Source organism: Larimichthys crocea, chromosome XX, assembly GCF_000972845.2.
Source record: "Larimichthys crocea isolate SSNF chromosome XX, L_crocea_2.0, whole genome shotgun sequence".
Classification (NCBI taxonomy): domain Eukaryota; kingdom Metazoa; phylum Chordata; class Actinopteri; family Sciaenidae; genus Larimichthys; species Larimichthys crocea.
The window spans coordinates 4,568,794-4,591,331 of NC_040030.1; the positions used below are offsets into that span (position 1 = coordinate 4,568,794).

At 42.4% G+C, this 22,538-nt stretch overlaps 1 long non-coding RNA gene across 3 annotated transcripts in view; it reads left to right on the forward strand.

Annotated features, from left to right (window-relative positions):
• Positions 1-22,538, forward strand: part of LOC113748377 (uncharacterized) — a 136,439-nt gene that overhangs the window by 93,277 nt on the left and 20,624 nt on the right. For all 3 annotated transcript variants that reach the window (XR_003464311.1, XR_003464309.1, XR_003464310.1), the window contains exon 4: positions 1,423-1,526. This is a non-coding gene — a long non-coding RNA (uncharacterized LOC113748377). The remainder of the gene's footprint in view (positions 1-1,422; positions 1,527-22,538) is intronic.

The window sequence follows — 22,538 nt, forward strand, 5'->3', positions numbered from 1 at the left end:
GTCTGGATTTCTGTCTGCTGAGGGTTTGTGTTAGCGTGCACGTGTCTTTACATATGCTCCTCATACCTGTGTGCACGACTGTGTGTGTGTGTGTGTCAAATCTGAATGCATTCCATCACTCTGTTTATGGGCTGTGCAGCGTGAGAAGTGTGTGTAAGAGCCGACGCTACACACTCAGCAGCCATGTCCAATTGAAATAGATTGGAGCCATGGAGGCAGGGTAATTCTTGGGTGTGTATGCAGTCCTGCTGTAATCTTCGTACTCCACCACGCCTCGTCTGGTTTCTCTTACTTTTTTTTATACATGATGAGATCGATCGCTTTGTGGGCTCCTGCAGAAAATAGAACCGCTAAAAAAAAAATGAAAGAATGGGAATTTGTCCTCAGCTCGTTTTTCTTTTCGCTGCTGAGGTTTTGTCTCACTGACGCTAAAAATCAAGTTCATCTCGTCTCAGTTCTTTTGGGTATTGGCAGATATTATTAACATTTGAACTAGACTTAGAATCTGTAGCCATGCGAGTGGCCTTGTGGAGCTGTAATTCTTGTTTCACACCAAAACACAAAAATGTTGGATGGATAAAAAAAAAAAGGTCCTACTTCGAGTGAGGCAACAAATGTAAATTTTGACAGTGGCATCACGGTAAAGCCTTGTTGCTCTTAGCTTTATTCTTTCATGCACTGCGTCTCGTTTCTCTTATTTCGCTGCTGGATCTTCAAGCGGCTTCACAAAAAGCATCTCAAATTGGTTCCCAATTGCTACTGGTTGCCAGTCCAATTGGGTTCTTATTGGCTCCCTTGGAAAAGTTCATGGCTTCCATCAACTAAATGTGTTCTTGGGTCAGTAGATCACCTCTTGCCTCGCCTAACGAAGGCGCAGATACTGGGGGAGTTATTAACCCATCCAGCCTGCATGGACCTGGACAAGGGTTTTAATGTGTTCCTCGGAGTGTCATATTCCTACAGTAACCTTCATTAGATGGGGATTTATAGTTGTGCGTTAAGGCGGTATGGCAGCTACGTGTGCATAGCCTTCATAGGCGACACCCTACCCAATGTACACCTCCTCAGAAGTGGAACTACACATCTGGGATAAGCTATTGATGCAACATTTGAGCAACCCTTACCTTGCTGCAATCAAGCCTGTGGATCCATGACATTTGAGATGTCACTCTTCATGTCATCAGCACCATATCTGTAGCAGTTTTATGCCATTTCGCCTGCTGCTGAGACTTAATCTGTTCCTCTGTTTACTGTTATTTACCTCTGGTTGAACGCAGAAGATCCCACACTGAGATGTACTGCTGATGGGATTTGATATTTTTATCTTTCTCTTTGACTGACAGGCCAAAGTTAACTATCTCCCTCCATCTCCACCTCTCTTTTTCTTTCTTTCTCTCCATCTATCTATCTATCTGTGTCTAGGAGGACAGACATTTCAGGAATAGAAACAGAAATGCTTTTCAAGTGGGGAGACGCACTCGGCTGATCTTTATTCATCGTCTCATTTGACGGCACTGCATCAACAGGTAATGTCCTCTGGGTCAGAGATAACTGGGAACAGGCAAACTTATACTCACAAAAACTTTGTCGAAGTACGGCCAACTTTCACATTCATTTCAAGTTTTGTCTATCAAGCATTAACCTCCGACTTTACCAGATATATGACAAAGTTGGCACCACAAAGATCCTTACATTTCTTTAGCTGACACTTTATTCCAAAAGCAATTCATAATAAGTGTGTTCGACCATGAGTATACAGTCAATGAGGAGCACGTTCCACCATTGTTGATCCCGGACAGCCACAGTCGTGACTTTGTTGGGCGGTGGCTGCACCCTAACCTTGCAAGGCAGCTAGAATCGTAACATCACAAGAGAACCCATCTTTCAAGACGTGAAGTTATATCAGAACTGAAGGAGTTCTTAATTTAAAGATGATCAAAGAACGGCACTGAAGGCTTTTCTTGATGGAGAAGAGGTTTCGATCTTCTTCAGACCCGAGTTTGGTTGGACTATGTCCTGGATATGTAGGATTGGCACTGTACGCAAGTACTAGTGTCTTCAATTGGATGTGGGCAGCCAACGTGAGCTAGTGTTGGGTGCAGGGGAGTGGTGCAGTGTTTGGTTTGAACCATAACACCACTAATCAAACTCCACTTCATCATTACAAGAACAACTTAAGTGGAAATGCATGAAAAAAAGGTCATCATTTCAACTTAAAACCATGGAAATATTGTGAAATATATCTAAAATGAAAGACAGAGTAGCAAGGATATCCATATTTGCTGAATGTACAGGACATTGCAGAATGTACATTGGCTTTCATGCGTTTGTCCGCTGGTTTAACACAGGTTTATTATTGATGAAAAAGCTCTGACGGGAAAGGCAATGCAGTAGGCCTACAAACACACACATCGCACTCTTCCATTTGTCTGTTTACTCAGCTAACACCGTCGGCATTTCAGCTTCAAGTCCTTTCTTTATGAGTCCTGAGTGATTTAGCCCTGAGAAGCAGAGTGTTCTCTTAGAGCAGTCAGAGCCACTCAGCACTCAGTGGCAGACAAGAGGATGGGACATTCAAGTGTTGCCTCTAAACCTCGTACATCCAAACATTTCTCCGGTTTTTATTTTGATTCCTGGAACTAGAAGCTTTCTTAAAGGCATTCGACAACCCTTGAACCCTAATAGACCTCTGAAAACTCAGCAATGACAGGCCTTTCAGACTGAAAGTGCCGACAAATTAAAGAATTAGGTTGTTCCTATCTGACAAGACTCTGAAGTAGTTTCTAGATTTCTGTTTACAGTGGACACAGATGAGAGTGGCATAGATGGCAGCGAAGGAATCCAAGTTAAATGTGAAAATGTGACCACATGGCCACTCTGCGGCACCATCTGTATCAAAGTTCTTCTTTAGACTTTCCAAACATTTCAAATTTCATAAAATCAAGTCATTTTTGAGACAAGCTACTGTAAACAGAACCTTTGTGCTCACAAACAAATGACAGTTCATGGACAGTTAGTTCAAAAACGTGCATTTATTGTTAAATTGAGCATAGCAAGAAGGACACCAAGACGTTTCCTTTTGGTTTTGAGTGACACAGTGGATTCACACTATACAGGACTGTATGTAACTACAGCATAGTTAAAGAAGAATGTATTTTAATGTCTGTACCAATGCTGATTTCAGCTGCTGGTTGCAGCTTTTCACACAGTACCAGACGACTATAGAAATGTGTTTTCTCCTGAACTGCACGTCTGCCAGGGTGTCAAATCTTTCTGAAATAGATTTCAAACCATTGTGTGACAACAACTCAACTGAAACAGACACAAATGACTTCGTTGGGTGGATTGGCAGCTCTTTAATGCACGGCAAGGCCGGTTCATCGACTGTTTCTAAGACAGCTGTTCATCAAGGTGTGGTACTCGCTCTCCGATGTGTCAATCTATCGTGAAAGCAGAACTTTCTATCGCAAAGATTTGTTTACATTCCCATCCTGACCTCATTGGATGGAAGCTCATTGTGCACGGACAAGTTTGCAGACTTAGAGCAGCGAGCGACTTGATTCAGCAAGTCTCCCACACTGCAGCAGGGCGACAGTATTTACCCATCAGCTAATGGCCCGGAGGTCAGGGGTGACACACTCTCACGTCTCCACCGTGCCCTTTCTCTCCGACCTCATCTCATGGTCGTTCGGATAATGCTAGACGATCCCACTGGCATTAAGTACACACACAAATATGCCTGTCTCTTTCTCCACACCCACACACACACAAAAACATACACAGACAAACACACACAGATGCTGAATTGTATGCATGCAAGCAGCCCCACACGGAAGCACAAATGGCGGACACATATTCCGTTGTACGCCTGCCCACCTCACGCCATATGAAACATTCATACACACACCTTCATATACACCCCCACACACAGTGGACGCGTCCTCTTCATATATGCATGATAGGGAGATAAAGCTGAAAGGTCAATTCCATTAGACGATCACCTTTTAATGTCACAGTGCCTGGAAAGAGCAACTGCGACCTCCCCGTCTCTGCATCACATCACAGTGTAATCACACCGCGGCAGTCCGTCCCACGGTCCCAGGTGCGTCTGCTCTTTGGCGTCAGGATGTATTCTCCATGAAAATTGTCCTTCCGGCTCTCGAAGATCAACTGACACAACCGTGTGTGAATTTTGTGCCGTTTATTCATCAAATATTTTCTCTTTTGCCATTTTATCTGTCAAGATTATTGTATAATAGCATAATTAAATGCCAATAGTGCTTGTACACATTTAGAAAACATCTTCACCAACACATGCACAGCATTTAGAAAATAAGGTACGAAGTGGAAGAACAAAACTAAATACAGAAAACACAATCAAATATGGAAAACATAACCAAACATAGAAAAACACAGCAAATGCAGAAAAGGCTGTAAGGAGCAGAGAACAACAGACACTTTCCAGGGGACACTATAAAGTGAGACAAGCCCGGACAAATTTGTTTGTCCACCAGAAAAAGCACAAAAAAAAACAATTTTCCAACACATTTAGCAATATCTGACTTCAATAACTTCGTGAGTCACCATCAATTGCAATCATCCCTTTTGTTAAGATGTTTTGTCCCTGCAGTCACTGTGTTCATCCTCCGCTCCAGTCTTTGGTGGACTCGCAGCAGGAAACTTGCAAAACTTAGCGCCGCAATTCTTAATGAACAAAAGATGAGGAAAGATTTTGTAACCTTTTGATTGGGATGGTTGGGGATGGAGATAAAATGAGAGTCTTAAGTGGCTTTATGGAAACCTTAGCTGGCTTACATGACGATACATCAAGCAAACCTGTGTTAGGCTCTAAGAACTGGACTACTTTTGTCCACTACGCTGCTCACTATGTAGATGAAGCCTATTTTAATACCATTTCCTGGCAGCCTGTCTGTTGTTGTGGATGATTGGCTAGCCCCCTGAATGGCCCTGATTGGCTGATGTCAGACTGAATTTTCTAAAGGCTAATCCCTCCTGAACACACAGACCAATACACATCTTCAGACACGCCCACACACATATACACACAGTCAGCCCGACAGACACTCACACACACACACTCACACACACAAACACAGGTGTTTTCTCTGTATGCCCGCCACATTGTCTGAATGTTAATTACATGCAGAAGGCATCTGGGCCCGTCCATTGCTAATCCTCTTTTAATTATATGTGTCCTCACAATGACACAAGGTTTACAATGGTGATTACAGCCGTATTAGACATAGTGGAAAATAGGTAGGGGGACGTCAAGGGAACTGGCAATCATCATAAAGCAAATAAGAGTGCCTGTTTGTCCATGCCATGATGTAGTGGTGACGGCGGTTTGTTTGTGTGTACATGTGTTTGCTTTAATCTGTGATTTCTTTTAATCTATATTGTTAAAGGCGTGCTACAGTTTACCCAGAGTTTTTATATATTTGCAGAACAGAAGATTAGTACCTCAGGCATACCAAAGCCATTGTGTACTTTATAGTAAGTGGTACCAAAGAGAATGATGGGATATACAGGGGTGGTTGACCCAAAATATATATAGAAAATACATTTCCAAACTCCTTGGGTGCCATCTAGTTACAGTATGTACTTATCCCGGTAGTCTTTGTAAAAGCTCGACCAAGTTTTCAGGTAAGCTTCTGCTGCCACCCCCAATACAATAGAGGTCAATGGTAGTACTGGATCTACATCTCATCAAATCAATAATCCAAAAACTGCTGACAGCATTTTCTGTGAATTGTGCAGAGTAATGGAGACAGAAAATCCCATTTACTTCCTTTTATTTGTGTTGGAGACAAACACAAATCTGAAAACATGAGGACAAAGAACAAAAACAAAACGACTACATGTCTAGAGACCACCTGAGATAAGTGAGAAAACATCTTTTTTATATATATAATTTGGGTGAACTGACACTTTGAAGCTTGAATCCAACTTATCACTTTATCAGAAGTACTTTATTAATCCCCGTAGGGAAATCGTTTTGTTATCGCAGCTCCCAAACGGTAAGTGATAGCAAAACTTAAACAATATACCCTATAGAATATCCTATTTTAAACAATATATACACAATATATACACATGTATAAATAGCAGTTAAATAGAAGCAGTAACAGTAAAAAAAAACAAAAAAAAAAAAACAAGTAGCAGTGAGGTAACAGTGAGATATGAGATACATTTAGTTTTTGAAATAAATAACAGTTAAATAGAACCAGTAACAGTAGATTAAAAACCAAGTTACAGTGAACTGTGCAATATGTAAATCAAAGCCTTATACAGAGTTTAGTTGGAATTTAGTGAGGAAAAATATAACGCCATCATGAGGAACTTCCGAGCAAACAGTTGGCACCTAGACATGGAGCCACATTAACATAAATTTGGAGCCATTAATGTTACGTAAGACCAACTGGGACTTTAGCAGCTAGTCGCTAACTATGTCTGTCTGGCACCTTTAGTTTCAGAGTGCAATCCATTCATACACACCTCACCTGACTGAAAGTCACTTGCAGATTTACTCTTGTTCGGTCACTCGCTCTGTTTCTCTTCTTAGCTTTTGTTACTCTTCACCTCTGCCATTTTGTCTTGTAGAGGCTGCTGACCCCAGTTACGTTGTCCGCTTGCCAGGCAATTCGTCAGCACCTTTCACACCCCTCCTTGTACTACTAGTGTAAACACCAACACTCCCCCGGTACTCTGAGCACCCAGTCCTAGTGGTACGCCCCAAACTGTGCTGACTAGCTAACGGCAGCTACAGTTGGCAGCAGTGTTGTGCTGCTGTTCTGCAATTTCCCGCATTACTACGTGTCCTGTTAAATATGGACTCACTGTTGGCTCCGCTCGAGAACATCCAGTCAGCTCTTTGCCAACGAGAGCCACTGAGGAATGTCCGCGACACTGGCAGGCGGAACATCTGCTGCCTGCACAGTCAGAACAATGCACAAAGTATGAGCCATGAGGAAATAGCAAAGCGTATAGCCGCCGCGCTGCACTAGACTTCTGGGATAATAAGTAGCTTAAGGCTATAAAAATGACAGAACACAGAGAGATCCAACAGACACACACACATCCAAGACCTTTGTGCAGTGTGTTTGTCACGGCGAGCAAGGAAAGTGTGGATATATCGGGGACTAAAGGTTGTCCCAAGTGTGTGCTCGAGCCAGCAGGAAAAAAAGTGTATGAACACACACACAGATGCACACCTCCTCTGCTTTAAAGGGTCCTAAGGGAGCTCCTCTCAGTGTGTAGGGGGAAACCATGAATAAAATGCCCATTTGACCCTCGCTGCTATAAAGCCTGTCTTTGTTGGGCCTCACAGGACCCTCTTTATCCCTCCTCCATCCTTCTTTTCCTTCCTCTCACTCTCTCTCTTAGATGAAATCTTGCCCTTTTGTTTTCCCCTCCATCCTGTCATGGCAGGGCCTTCATGTAATATTCATGAGGGTTCAGTGGGTTTTCCTCCTGGAGATGTACAGTGGACAGCACAGTGGTGCCCCACATTGCGGCGGCGACCTTAGAACCCTGGCAGAGTTGACCTCTGACCTCCAGGCAGGAGCTGGCCAGCATCGTCAGTGGCGCTCATTAATCACGTGGCCGCCGAATAAAAGGATTTGTAGGCAGAGGACGGGTCGCTATCTGGAGATGCAGCATGTGGCAATGGAGGGATTGTTGTGTAGAGGGTGGAGCAGTGTGTGTGTGTGTGTGTTTATGTGTGTGTTAAAGCCTACCCTCTGCAGCAGATTCCTGCGAAGATTGCTTCTAGCCTCTCTGTCTGTATTCCCCTACAGGACAATGGTCTCCTTTAGTTTGGTGTGTGTGTTGCTGGAGCCTGGTGTGTGTGCGTGTGTGTGTGTTGGAAAAGGCTGGTATGTGTGTGTGTCTTGGAGAAAGGCTGCATGGCTGAACACTGACTCAGTATGCCTCTGCTGTCTCTCTTCTCACGCAGGGAAACAGTGAGATCACATGCTTCTCAAACACACACACACGCAGAGTGTCAAACCGAGGTTACAGACCGATATCTCAGTTCGCCTTTTAATACAAATCACATGTCCGTGTTTTCCACCTCTGATATGATGATGCCGTAGCTTTCCAGTTTTAAAGGACCAGACCGGAGTGAGTGTGGTTCAGCCCCACTTACTGAAGTACATCTTTTTTTTCTGGGTGTATTTCTTTCTCTACCATTGTCTAACCCTAACCCCCTAACCCCCTAACCCTAACCCCCTAACCCTAACCCCCTAACCCTAACCCCCTAACCCTTCAATTCATTTTCTAACAATAACATATATCACCAGATTCTTGTAGTTTAACTTAAACATCAAGTCTGTCTTTCCTTTTTTTTTATTTTTTGACAAAGTAAAATCATTAATTCATTGTATTGTCTGTAATATTCGAGTCCAACTAGAATGCTATAACTCTAACTTGGTTGGTTCGTTGGCTTTAAATGAAGATCCAGCTGTTCCTGATGGTTTAATAAGCTGTATCAATTCTTATGAAATATATCTGTGGTATAAAAAAAAACAATAAGCTTGCCCAGCTCCGGTTCTGGCACGACACAGGTTCCGCTCCCTGTCAACATAAACCCAACCAGCTACAGTTGTCAGCAGTTTACTTCACTGTCCATCAGGAAACTCTGTAAATCACAGGGAGTTGAGGCGGAGCAGCCGGAGGACATCAGATCACAGGTCACAGATCAGCAGGATTTAAAATCTGTTAGTTTATAAATTGCACAATGTTGCTTTAATAACCTTTATTAATCTTTGTATTAAAGGACTTGTAAGATCAATCACTTTGACAGTAACAACAGGTTCCAATCTTGTGTTTTGAATTTCTGTAATTGTGGCATTTCGATTAAAAAAATTGAGCCTTGAACACAGAACAGCGTCCAGCACCATTTGATTGATTGTTACAGAGCAGAGAAGTGGACTTTGTCTCTTGAGGGATTTCATCATGTTGTGTCCGTCCAAGTTCAACATCAGTTCAACGTCTTTTACAAGTTCACATTAAAACCAGATCAGATCAGGGGCCGTACCAGAGAGACGCTTCTGCTTCCTAGTTATGAACATCGTGTCGACATTTGCATTGCGTGTATTTTCAATCTCGCTGCAGGTCGTTGCATCAGCGTCTTATTCAATAATAAAAAATGCTTCCAAGGGTTTTTGCTCAACAGCACGGGTGTCAAGTCTGTAAATCCTGCCATGCAAGGAGCCACTAACCCACCTCCAAGAATTTCATTAGTGCGGGCTTCACTGGAGATTTGGCGTTTAACGCCGTTCTAAATGCTGTTTCGGATGGTTTTCCGGAAAGCATTCCTCGTGCTGGTGAAATTTAAATCACGCTGACCTTTTCAGATCAAATTTTTAGTTTTGGAAAAGTTTACATTTCGTAGATCCGAGTTTATTTTACCTGACAGCAGCACCGGCAGTGAAATACACCCACATAGTTGTTGTACGCGGGATAATTTTCACGCCCTCAGTCTGTCACATTCCCAAATGTTCCAGCACACAAACACAACCCTTTATACACTTCTCATACACAAGTACACAAACCAATAAAACACCCCGCGGGACAAACACACACACATTCTTCATCAGGAATCAGCCTGGGGGGGGCGGGCTGACGCCGTCCCACCCCTGACCCTGTCAGAGCTCCTCGAACCTGGCAACACCCTCCAGCTGAGAGCAGCGAGGAGAAGGAGGGAGGGAGGAACGAAGGATGTTTACAGTGTATCGCTGTTGCTGTCTCGCTCCGTCTCTCTCCACCTATCTGTTTTCATTCTTCACCCCTCAGTAACAGCCAAACTTGAATGATTTAAATCCGATATGGGCTGCAGAAACATCTGTCACCACCTTATCTGTGGATAATGGAAAGATTTAGTGGCATTCAGATTTTTATAGAGTCAACTCCCCTCTATCGCTCCTTTTACTCCTCGCTCCTCCATCTGCCATATATCATCCTCTCTCAACGCCCACACAAAATACATACCTCTTACACAAAGAAGCACACATACATGAATGCATACATGCGTCAACGTGCAAAACATCCCCCATCTAAATCCCTTTTTCTGTCGTACACTCCAGAGATAGAAGGGTTGGATGTTGGCTGGTTGGTTGGTTGGTTGGTGTCTCCAATCCCCTTCACTCCCCTGGCTCCCCTCTTTCCTCCTTCCTTCACTTCCCTTCATCCTCTTCCTCCTCTCCGCTCTCTTCCCTTCAGTTGCTTGTGCCACCAGCTGGGCTTGGCAGGATCCCAGGCTGCCCTGGGTTCTGCTCGACTAGCTTTTCCACTCTGGCTTGGCACCACAGGTCTGTCATGCTGTGTTCATGTGTGTGAGTGTGTACATGTATGTGAGAGGAAAGAAAATACATTTAAAGATACATGTTCCACTATAGATAATCTCCTTTTTTTTCATAATAAAACACACTGAATGGAAATAATTCAAGTTAATGACTTATGCTACAATATGTGTGTGTGTGTATTTCATTTTGATTAATGTCTTTATTCTCTGACAGCTGAAACAAACAGATTATTAGAGTTAACAACCTGCTTGACAGCATCTTTTTAAAAGTGATTATTGGCTCCGTATGGCAAATTATATACAATACATATATTTCTGACGTACGTACACAATGCCCACTCATCATCAAACTAAAATCTTGTACATGTACACACATTTATCAACAAAGCAAGCGACCTAGATCGAAGCGTTGACTGTACCTCCGTCATGTCTCGTCTTGGCTCACATTTGTATCAGATCTCACTAACATTACCAAAACCTCATTCTTCCACCTCCACAACACTGTGAAAATAACACCTCTTTTTGTCACCACCTCGTGCTGAAAAATTGCTTCATGCATTTGTTACATCTAGATTTGATTGCTGTTTCACAACTCGAGTCCACTCTACTTTTCTCTTCCTGGTATCACCTTGCTCGAGCTGAGCCAAGACTCGAATTGGCAATTGGGCGACACGAACAATGGTAAATGGACTGTACTTATATAGCACCTTCCTAGTTGTCCGACCACTCAAAGCTCTTTTACACTACATATCCTATTCACACGTTGATACACTGATGGCATTGTTCTGCCAGGTCATCGGTTTTTGGAAGCTAACCAATCATACGCATTCACACCGATGGCGCGGCCTTTGGGTGCAATTTGGGGTTCAGTATCTTGCCCAAGGACACTTCAACATGCAGACTGGAGGAGCCAATCATCTGATTAGCGGACAACCTGCTCTACCTCCTGAGCCCAAAATTGCCACCGACAATGACCACAAATTATGGCCTCTGTGTTTCGTTCACTTGACCCAGATTTGAAAAATGGCAGCCAACAAAACCATGTCGTCAACTCACGAAGTGCAGTTTGGTTACAGAGGAAAGGATATCCACCATTCTTTGTGTGTTTGTATCGTGTTGATGGGCAGTTAAAGAGTCCTGCCTACACTGAAGGGGTACCAGCTGAAATTGAGAAAAGCCGAATTGAGTCGAGCTGTACCATGCAGTGGAAGTATACCATAGAGCACCAAGGCTGATCTGGACTCCTATGGTCAAAGAACGACTTATTAAGAGGACGGACTGGTTGCACAGAATAATGTTTTGTCATTTGATAGCAGGAAACTCTGTGTTAATGCTATTGGGTGTGCTTGTCCATTGTTACTGGGACATTTAATGGAACTGAGCCATCATTAATATTATAAAGTCAAAGTCGGTCCATTTATGTTCCCCTCTCTATAGATGCTAAAGTTCTGACATGGATTTTTGAAGCACTAAGTGCTGGGAGTGAAATATTTGAAACATCTGACATTTTATGTCAGTATCTTTTTAATGTGAACATTTTCTTAAAGTGCAAAAGGTGCAGAGATCCAAACTTTAATGTCACAATGCGACACTTCGAAACATTTAAACCATAAAGAGGCACTTAAACTGTCCGCTGAAACAAAGGGCAGTAATTTGGCAAGGTGGCACATTTATTCAGTGACAGGAATCCTCGGGGAAACATTAATACCTTTTAAATGACGAATTGATTAACCAGAAGCATTAGTGAACAATGGAAAGAAGAAAATAACGTTCATATCGGCTATGGAAAAGTTTGTATTCCCTTTCTAATGTTTAGTAAAAGGCCGATATCCGCTCTCCAGGCTCTCTGTCCTCGTCCCTGCCTGGAGAACCCTTAAACCCGGGTGAAGAGTACATTGTGTCCACCTGTCTCTCCTCCCACACACACTGACAGCACACCGACCTGGGCAGCAGTTTGTTTACGCTGATAGAGCTCTGTTATTGGGCTCATTGTTCTCACCTCCTCTCTCTCTATCAGACTCGACGCAGCTCTGACAATGACGGTTGTGTAAGAGTTCATGTGCAAATTAATGCTCGTTTCCAAAGCAGAAAGGTCTTTCAGAGTGTGTGTGTGTGTGTGTGTGTGGCAGAGAGGATGCCATTTTCATGAAGCTTGTTGTTGTTTGTCAAATGAGTGTGTCACTAGCAGCTGGTTCTGATACTGGACCCAGTATGTGTGTTTAAAGGTCAGGTGCTGATATTTTTGGGTTTAGGCTGCAGAATGAAGATATTTACTTTCACACTTTCCCCAACAAGTTGATGCCGTTACAGCAGAAAACCACAAGGTGCTACCAAGTTATGACTGTAAGGAAGGATAATACTATTGTAAAAATGTAAAGGCTGCACAATCCAGGTTTGTATCTGATCTGGATTCGGAAATAGATCAAAATAATGACCCGGTTTACACCTTTTAATACTTAATTAATACTGAAATGTGTCTAAGGCGATCAGATCAAAAGTGTAGAGCCTTTAATACAAGTATAAACGACCATCAGGGTCCATTGTGATCCAATCACTCAGAGCTCCTGCTGAGGTGGTCGCATTTAACCACCTTTCATTCGTTGTACTGCTGCTGCGATAGACAAGGACGTAATCGGAAAATACGCCATCGACGCAGGACGCGGTGGTTGTAGTGGTTTGTCCTGTCGATCTCAACAGATAGAACACATTGATGTTAGTTCCTGAAACATTTTTTTTTTTTTTACTAGTTGGTGCCAAACTGGTTCTTGTCTGGTGACTGACTCACATGATGAGCTCATAACGCCTGTGAGCTTTAACCACTTGTGTGAAGCATATTACAACATGGGCTCAGGGCTGTTGTCAGTAAACACAGTTCGTCCCTGCAACTATAAATGCAAGTTAAGACTTAACATGCAAAGAGAAATCCAGATAGCAACAACTTTTTTTGGAATAGGGGGTTGCAGTTTTTGAGATTCTGGTCACCAACCTGGGTACTTTAAGGCCACGATAGGAGGTAAAAAAGAAGCAATGCCCAACCTACAGAGCTAGATAACTAGTTTGAATGGTTGTCTGAAATCTAGGCGTGCTACAGTTATCCAGCTAAATAAACGTCCACATGTTGGCACTATCCATCAGAAACTAACGATTTCTTCCTTTGCTTCTGGTCTCTTGGGCAAGTTAAAGCTGTTTCCATTCACAAAGGGTGAATAACAACATTTATATGTGTGATAAAAGCCTGACAGAGCCGCCGTGTATCGCTGAACTAATATATAGCTGTCTAACCAGCTTCCTGTTTCTCTGTGTGAGCGCTGTTGAGCAATAATCTCGTTGCTGGCTGTGGTTTTGGTTGGATCCTTTTGGTCTTGTGTAAACCCCAGCCTCTCGCTAAGCATCTGTTTCCTCTGGCCTGCAGGGTCAATGGATAGACACACACACACACACACCGGCATGTACGCTCACAGTAAGTCGACTACCAGGTCTGACTAAGTGTGGTATGACTCTGGAGGGGGCCGTCTGGAAGGATCGGTAAAGATGTCGTCAAGGGTGTCTGGGCTGTTTTTTGAAATGCCAGTCATCTGATGATCTTATTATGGAGCTATATGTTCATAACTCTGACCACAAGTATATGAATTTTCTCGCTCTAACCTTTCCTTCTCCTCCCTGCAGTGCTCAAACCTCAGATGATTTATTTTATCCACATGTTTATGAAGAGCTCTCTCCCTCCGCCGCACCAAGTCTCATTTGAAACATGGCTTTAAAACCGCGGGTATGGGACTGATTAGCCGCGAGGAATAACACAAAACAGACAACCTCTCATCTCACGACAGAAACGAACTGTGTCTTGCAGATTGATTGATTGGTTTGGGAGTCTCGGATTCCACTTCAGGGGCTGTAGCTGATGTTTTGGAGGTCAGAGGTGACCTTGGTTTAAATCTAAGGAGGGTAACGGCCGCAATGAAAGTTGGAGCAGCAACGTCGGTGAAGAGAAACAGAAGGAGAAAAAAAAAGTGATGCAAAGCTAAATACAAGTCAGGTGTCCATTTTAAAAGCAACAAAGATGTGGAAGATGTTTCCATGCCGACACAATCTTAAACTTTTGGCTGCAGAGTTAGGTAGCCGGTTTTCTAAGTTTGCTGCTAGCTGTGCTAAATTCATCTTGAAATAACAACAATCTGATTATAACATGATACGATACCGTTATAGAATACTACACTGCTGTATGGTCAGTACTGTCTAACTCTAATAATGATTCAGCTGGTTAACACTTTGGCAATGTTGTTTAGTTAGTTGGTCCGTCAGTCGGGTTGGTACAAATCGCCTGTTGGTGAAATATTGTGGAAAATATTGCATCCTCCATGACGTAGCATGTAGCTTAGAGCTTCCAGTGCCTCTTCAGAAGCCTATGGGTAACGTCACAGAGGCCACATCCATGTGTTGTAGCCGATATAACAATATTATGTAGTCCACAAGCTCAAATGTGATCCTGAGGAATCGCAGATATGCAAGTTCTTGCATGAAATCTGGTTATTTCAGTCAAGATTATGCAAAAACATATTGAAGTTCCCCATTTATTACCATTAATTCCTGTTAATTCCCATTGAAAGTTTCCAACTTTGAAAATCTCCATAATTTCCCAACCCTCGTCTTGTGGTGATGGGTTTCAATGAAAACCTGCAGAAAGGCCGCCCTAGTTGGATAAACCAACACGGCCCTTTAAAATTCAAACATTTTCTCTGACTAACGATAAACGCTGCAAAGTTGTCTCTCCATTTTTTGAACTATTTAGTTTTTTCCCGGTATTTAATAAACATTACAACCTCATGTGGCTTTTACTGCACAGCTGATAAATGCTACATTGGCCGTCTCTGCGGAAAACCCCTTAACCTGAACTGATTCTAATGTGGCGTTTTAATCAGATTCCACACAAGTATGCATGAATGTGTTCATCATCGTCATTACTATTATAATGCTCGGTTTTAGTGATGAGTTTCCGTGTCTCATAATTGCTGTTTTGCAGGGGCCGTTCCTCTCTGCCAAGAACACAATTCAGGACAAAACACTGACTAATTTTTTAGCATGAAAATGGTAAATTGTAAAAAAAAAAAAAAGATGAATACTGGCACAGCAAATCAGCTATTGGCAGGTTTTGTCCAGAGGGAAAAAAAAACAAACGTTCTCAGTCTTTAACAACACGTAAGTTGAATGTTAGTTCCCGTTTTGCTTGCTTGGCCTGTACTTTATAATATCTGGACTTTTTGAACACAGCCTCCTGTTTTGGAAGGCCTGGGGTCTTTAACAGACAGCGGTACGGCCATAAGTCACTTCTGTCAGACAAGAGGAAAATCAAAACCTTGTGTCACAGCGAGACAGTCGACTCAGTAAAAAGGCTTCTGCTGCACACACACTCTGGCATGCTGTCACACACATATCAGTGACCTAGAACAAGTTCTTCCCTCCTTATTTTTTTTCTCGTTCTCTCAGTCGAGTGTACGGATGCTCGCCCGTGCATGTGAACGTCTGGCTGTGCATGCGCGTACATTCACATTTGTTGACCGTGGGAAGTGTGTGTGCATTCGTGCAGCTTTCGGATTTTGTGTGTGTGTGTGTCTCTTCTCCACCAGTTCAGCACTAATGAGGCAGGTGACAGTGTGGGTCTGAGCGATGGAACAGAGTGTCAGCAGGCCTACCGACTACCGCCTGGCTCTGCATGACAACATGGTGGGAAGGACACTGGTGAACGGAACAAAGGAGGGAGGCAAGAAGGGACAATGGATGGAGAAAGAAAGGGATTAATGTTGCCTTTAAAGGCTGCTGGAAATAGAGTTCGACCAGTATGGGCTTCTGAAGGCCACTATCAATAGTTTTGGACTGAACATACTCCCACTGGCATCTGGCATATTTACATTTGACTTATTTCATGCCAGACAATTCCCCCCCCCCCGCAAAAAAATTCAGTGCAATGTGTTGGATGGTTCAGAGCCGTGTAGAGGACAAGTTGGAAAATATTATGAATGGGAGAAAACAAAAAAAAACAAAAAATAAAATACCATTGCTGTCATCTAATTCTGTCACAAAACTTTTGCTTTTTCCCCGAGAAAACTTTTGCCTTCCCTCGTAAAAATCTACAGTAGCAGTCAAAAGTTTGGACACACCTTCTCATTCACTGTTTATTTTATTTCCTACATTGTGAATTAGAGATATCAAATAACAAATATGGAATTCTGTTGTAAACAAAGCAAAATATGATCTATATCTTATAATTTTCATATTTCTTTGACAGCTCTGTAGGCTCTTGGCATACCCTCAATCGGCTTCATGAGGTCGTCACCTGGAACTGTTTTCCAACTGTCTGAAATGAGTTTCCATATGTTGAACACTTGTTGGCTGATTTTTTTCTTGAACTCCTTTCAAACCATCTCAATTGAGTTAAGGTCGCACCACTCCATCATTCTCCTTCTTGGTTTAAATAGCCCTTACGTAGCCTGGAGGTGTGTTTTGGGTCAGCTGGGATGTCAGAATGGTATGGTAACCATTCTGGTTAAGTATACTTTGAATTTTAAACAAATCACCAACTGTGTCACCAGCACACCTCCTGCTCCTTGTTCACCGTGGGAACCACACATGTAGAAACAATCCGTTCACCTTCTCCGTGTCACACAAAGACACAGCAGTTGGAACCAAACATCCCACATTTGGACCAAAGTCCAGATTTCCACTGGTCTAATGTCCATTCCTTGTGTTTTTTGGCCCAAGCAGTTCTCTTCGTCTTCTTATTGGTTTCCCTCTGTCGTGTTTTCTTTGCAGCTATTCAACCATGGAGGTCTGATTCACACAGTCTCCTCTAAATGTTGAGATTTGTCTGCTACTTGAACTCTGTAGAGCATTCATGTGTCATTAACTGGCTGGTAACTGTAATGAACTTCAGAGATAACTCTGTTTTTTTCAGTTTATTCGTAATGTTTGACGTTTTTTGTGGCTGCACTTGAAGACTCAGAGTTCATGAAATTGAGTGACTGACTTAATCATTACAAGTAATGATCCGTAAAGTTGGACTGTTGTTGAGTGGTTCTTGCCATAATATGGATTACAACAGTAGTGGAATAGGGATATTTACTGTTTATACACACAAAGATTACAGGTTTAACACAATGGTGATCGTATGTATGAATTATATGGCAACTCAAGGAACATTTTTGAATAGCCAAAGAAGAGTTATAAGTAGAAGAACTTTTGTTGATGTTGACTCAAACAACTTGAAAAGTTTCTGTATTAGTGGGGGGCAAAAAACAGGAGAATGCAAAAATAGATTTCCTTTTGAGAGCGTTCAAACCACATCTCACAACCTTCTTTTGCAAAACTATCTCCCTCCAAGGTCCCTTGCGCAGCTCTTTTCGGATTCTGGATCCCGTGAAATAGCATTCAGCCGATAACTGGACAATTAAACTTCCCCTTGAAACCTGTGCTAATGAAATTCTTTTTAAGTTTCAGGCAAACTTTGACAAAAAAAAAAAAAACTTATTTATCTGCCTCACTGTTATCTCAAAAAAAAGGTAACTCACAAAGTCTACCTTGCTGGAGCTGGAAGCGGGAAGTACAAATAAAGGAATGGAGGGATAAGTAGATGGACTGGCTGGAGTTTGATATGCTGGAATTGAACAGGAGGGATATTGATGATGTAGAGTGTTATCTGCAAACAGGCAGGTTTTAGTGCTGGAATGTATTCTCACCAACACTGTATATACACACAAACACACACTTTATCCACAAGTCTCTGTGTTCACACTCTCTGTTGGGTACCATCATTATCCTCATATCTATAAATATCAGACTTTCTCTTTTTTTCCCCCCTTCCTGACTTCCTCCCTTCCTTCACTCCCTCCATCTCTGTTTGCTCTTTTTCTGGGTCACCTGCTCAGCTCAGCCCTGACTGAGTTATTCCAGCTGAGTTGCACTCATAGACACATACATAAGCTCACACACACACACACACACCTTTGAGGCGTTGTTCCAATGGATCCGATTCCATGCTGAATGGATTATCACACTCGGTAAAAGCTGATGTAAACATTGTAAGAATCAGGCACAGAATGCTACCTCTTCTCAAGACGTTATTAGCCACTGAAGAGATATATAATGGATTGACTATATGAGTGCACTTAAATCCTTTTCCACTAAAGGATCAATGCGCTGAGGGTTTCTGGAGTTTGAAAGAGCATAAAAGAGCATAAATACCCCAGCAATTGGGAGACGGACTGGCTTTGGCAACGATGTTTTTCAAAAGGTTTTTCTTGTTTCCCCCCACAAGCAAAGACATGCATGAAATGCCATTTTTTTCTATTGGCAAGCTTTAGTCATGGCATTCTTTACTAAGTTTAATTTCCACCGGATCTTCGCGGCAGTGACGTTAAGTGTAATGCGGTGTGGTACCTCGCGATGGCCTCGCTCTCCACTGAGTTTGGACGTCACAGGTGACAAGAGACAAATTGTGTCAGCTCCTGCTTGATGTGGGAGTCACGTTTTGATTCAGGCCTGTTTAATTTAGACCAACAGATCGGCATCTGTTCTCTTTTGCCATGTTTTTTAGTTTATAATATAGTCCAACATTAAGCAAATTTAAACCTGACCCTGACACTTTAGTGACATTATCACTAAGGATCCTGGCCGCTAACCTCTCTTGAAGTCTGGTTGTTCAAACAAGCCACCTGTGGTGACACTCAGCTGTCAATCAGAGTGCCCATGATCTCAATGCTGCATAACTTTAAGCCTTAATATTATTTGAGCAGGTGAGTTCTATAAAAATTCCTAAGGGGGACCCCTAGGTTCTTGAACCCTAGGTTGGGAACTAGATGAAGGTATTCCGCTTAATGGGAATTTGCCATTTGTGACATCCAGTAACTTATTCTTTCTTCAAATTTGCCAAAGCACTGGGCTCAGATTTGGATTCGGTCCTCAGGTGCCAGACAATAGCTGCCTACTGCTTCTAAATATTCAAATGCAGGAGGACAAATTCTGGATATGTGCAAAATGAACTTGGCAAGTATAGTGTTTCTTTATTCTCTGCTCGGTGTAAATATAAATCTTGCAACCCATTGTGCAACAAAAAATGGAGCAATGATCTATAAAAAAAAAAAAAGTTCACTTCAAATGTTTCTCTCAGGTTTGGTTAAAAAAAACATTGAGTTTGCTGTTACGCTACATAATGGAGCACTGGTTTTATTTTATTTTAAAGCAGTTTGAAAAACCAGGACAATCGAGTGAAAAGCTTTCACCTGGGACCGTTCCTGTCCCTCCAGAGGTGTGAAGTGAGAGGCGAGAAGGCCCTCTGATCACAAGATAAAGGCAGAACAACAGAATTAGCACTTCAAACAACAAGGCATTGGTTTAAAAAAAAAAAATGGAAAAAAAAATAGGAATACACACTTCATATCCGCCGGGGTAAACACAGCCCGCAGAGTCAGTGCCATTTTAATGGGAGATTAGCCTGGATGGAGGGAGAGATAGAGCGAGAGATGGAGGAGAAGAGAAGGACAAACATCCACAGCCACTTGTAGCAGTTGTGTGTATATGTGTGCAAATGTGTTTACCCACTTGATTGCTTGACTTTGGGATGCAGAGGGAGGGGAAGCGGTGGAAGGCAGGCGGATAGTAACATACGTCTGTTTTGTCTATTTTTTCCCCTCTACTTAAAATCCAATAAGGACTGAAGAAGAGGGCACGGTCACGCAACACTGTTTTGTTTCAAGGTATCCAAGTGAGAAATCTTAAAGGGACAGTTTGAGTTATTTTAAGTCGGGTTGTATGTGTTACTCAGCTGCAGTAGATGGCGGACAGTACAGCCCCAGTTAGAAGCTAAGTAATGTACTGCTGTGGACAGGGGCAGCAACATATTGTGGACCGCTAAAAGAAGGCAAATCAATGTGTACGCTAAGCACTTGCAAACCTAACAGACTTCATCTACCTCTCAGAACATGGGACTGTCCAGTCATTTCCACCGCCTTACCTTGCCGTCAGATGGCCCTTTCCAACTGAAGTGGGGAAACCGAAGTGTATATATCGCTCGTTAGTCGCTGGTCTATTGCTGGCTTAATTGGTTCGTTTCTTTGTGTTTTAAAACATTAGCTGCAAGGTAAAATATAGTGTTCACTTAAACTGATATAGATTATAGTATGTTTGCCTTCTTTAAGGTTTCCACAGCAGTACATGGCTTAGCTTCCATGTCCCTTCCTTGGGGTGTGCCGACTGCCATCTACTGTAGGTGAGGAAGTACCTCTTACCACCCAACTTCAAATAACCCGGACTATCCTATTAAGAAATACAGTTTTTTGGCACAAATGAAGTCGATTCTGTCATTTTGTCCAGTTGTGGTGGAAAAAATAAGTACAGGGCTTTTTTCCAGAGTATTAAATATTACTGAGCTGCCACTTCTGAAATGAGCACTTAACGTTGAATCATAAAGAGTTATTCAAGCTCAGTCAAGTTATTGTCACATGTTTTTCCATCTCCCCTAAAGGCTTGGCTGGGAACGCACCCAACGCTTGACATCCTCTCAGCAACATACTGCACCTGTTATCCAGCTTTTTCATTGCACTTAATTATCCCATTGTTTATCGTGACAGCGAGTCATCCTTCAGCTTCAGAAAGGCCTATATACAGTACAAAGATTAGAAGTGGCCATAAAAAGCACAGAAGGGGGGAGATGGTTCTTCCAGTGGGCTAGTTTATAGGCCAGGGAAGTTTTATGGGTTTCTTCCGCCAGAGGCGGGAAGGAGGGGGCTGCATGGAGAGATCCAGATCTGGACCCAAACTCACTGAGTGTAGAGAGATTTATAAGCGGGCAATAAGCCAACGTTCAGAACCAAGGTCCGTTCACAAATCTCCACGTCAACAACTCTGAGAAAAATCTGCCAAAGAACAGAAGTCAATCAACAGCCTCAAAAGGACAGGAAGGGAAAATGTGGGGGGAAACAGAGAAATAAAGATATATGCGGATTTGGGATTGATTCGATGGAGAGGGGGAGGGGGGTATATTTCAAAGTGAATGTTTGGCAGTTTAGATGGAACCACGGTTTCCCTTTCCAACTGAAGATGAAAATGGACAGGAGAGGATGAAAGGATAAAAACGGCAGGCAGCAGGGAGGAAGGGAGAGCTACTCAGGTATCTTTAGCCTGGGGACACACGAGAAGACTTTAAAAATCCTAACACATTTTAAAAAATGAATTGCAGCACCCATCACCGCCGTACACCGAGAACTTAAAAACATCCACGATCAGCCTCCTGACTTTTAAAAAGAGATCACAGATGTTGTTGTGAGCATCAAGACCTCTTCGTGTACTCACAGAATCTCACTCAATCCATTGAACAGCTGCTGGTGATGTACCTCGCAATACTTGATTGTTTCTTAATTTGCTTATTTACATGCAGAGGTGCTAAGCTATAATGTTATGATGACACACTGTATTTCCAGGGAAACTAATTGGAAAAAAATGAACTTCCAGAGTGCCGAAACATCAATGGTCATCGTCATTGCTCATTTTAAGACAACGAAAACACAATGATTCTTAATTTCAGGTGATTATACACTAATGAAAACTAATGAATGTATTCCACCTCTGCTAAATCTTACACTGGTCCTTCTGCAAACACACAAGCCTCACATTGGTGACATCTCCGGATACTAACTTCTACCTCTTCATATAAATAATTGAGATTGAGAGGTCAGCAATCATCGGCCTTCACAAATGCACGCAAGAAACAAGAAACAGACTAAAAACTTAATTTCAAGTATGCCTGAAAATATCCAAGACACAAAGGAAGATAATAAATGAGATATGGAGAAATGACCACTTATGAACATTGGTAAAATTGTATTGTCTGAAAAATCAACTACATTGACAATGCATGCCCCAAGAGTCAGGAGTCAATGAGAGGTTACTAAAATCTTTTATGTTTCCTTCACTGGATATATTACACAGGACCAAACAGTACATTCCACATGGCTAGCACCACGGGAAATCAAGCCTTACCCAAAAAAACACCCGTTATTTATCGACCAAATAATTAAAACCAACCCACGTTTCACTGGCTAAACAATTAACAAAACACTTACAACCTGGTGGCAAACTAACAAGCTTATTTGATCATTCCCCTCCTCATCAAATCTAATTCTACTTTGGCACAATCCTGTGTTTAAAAGTAACAACAAACCATTTTTAA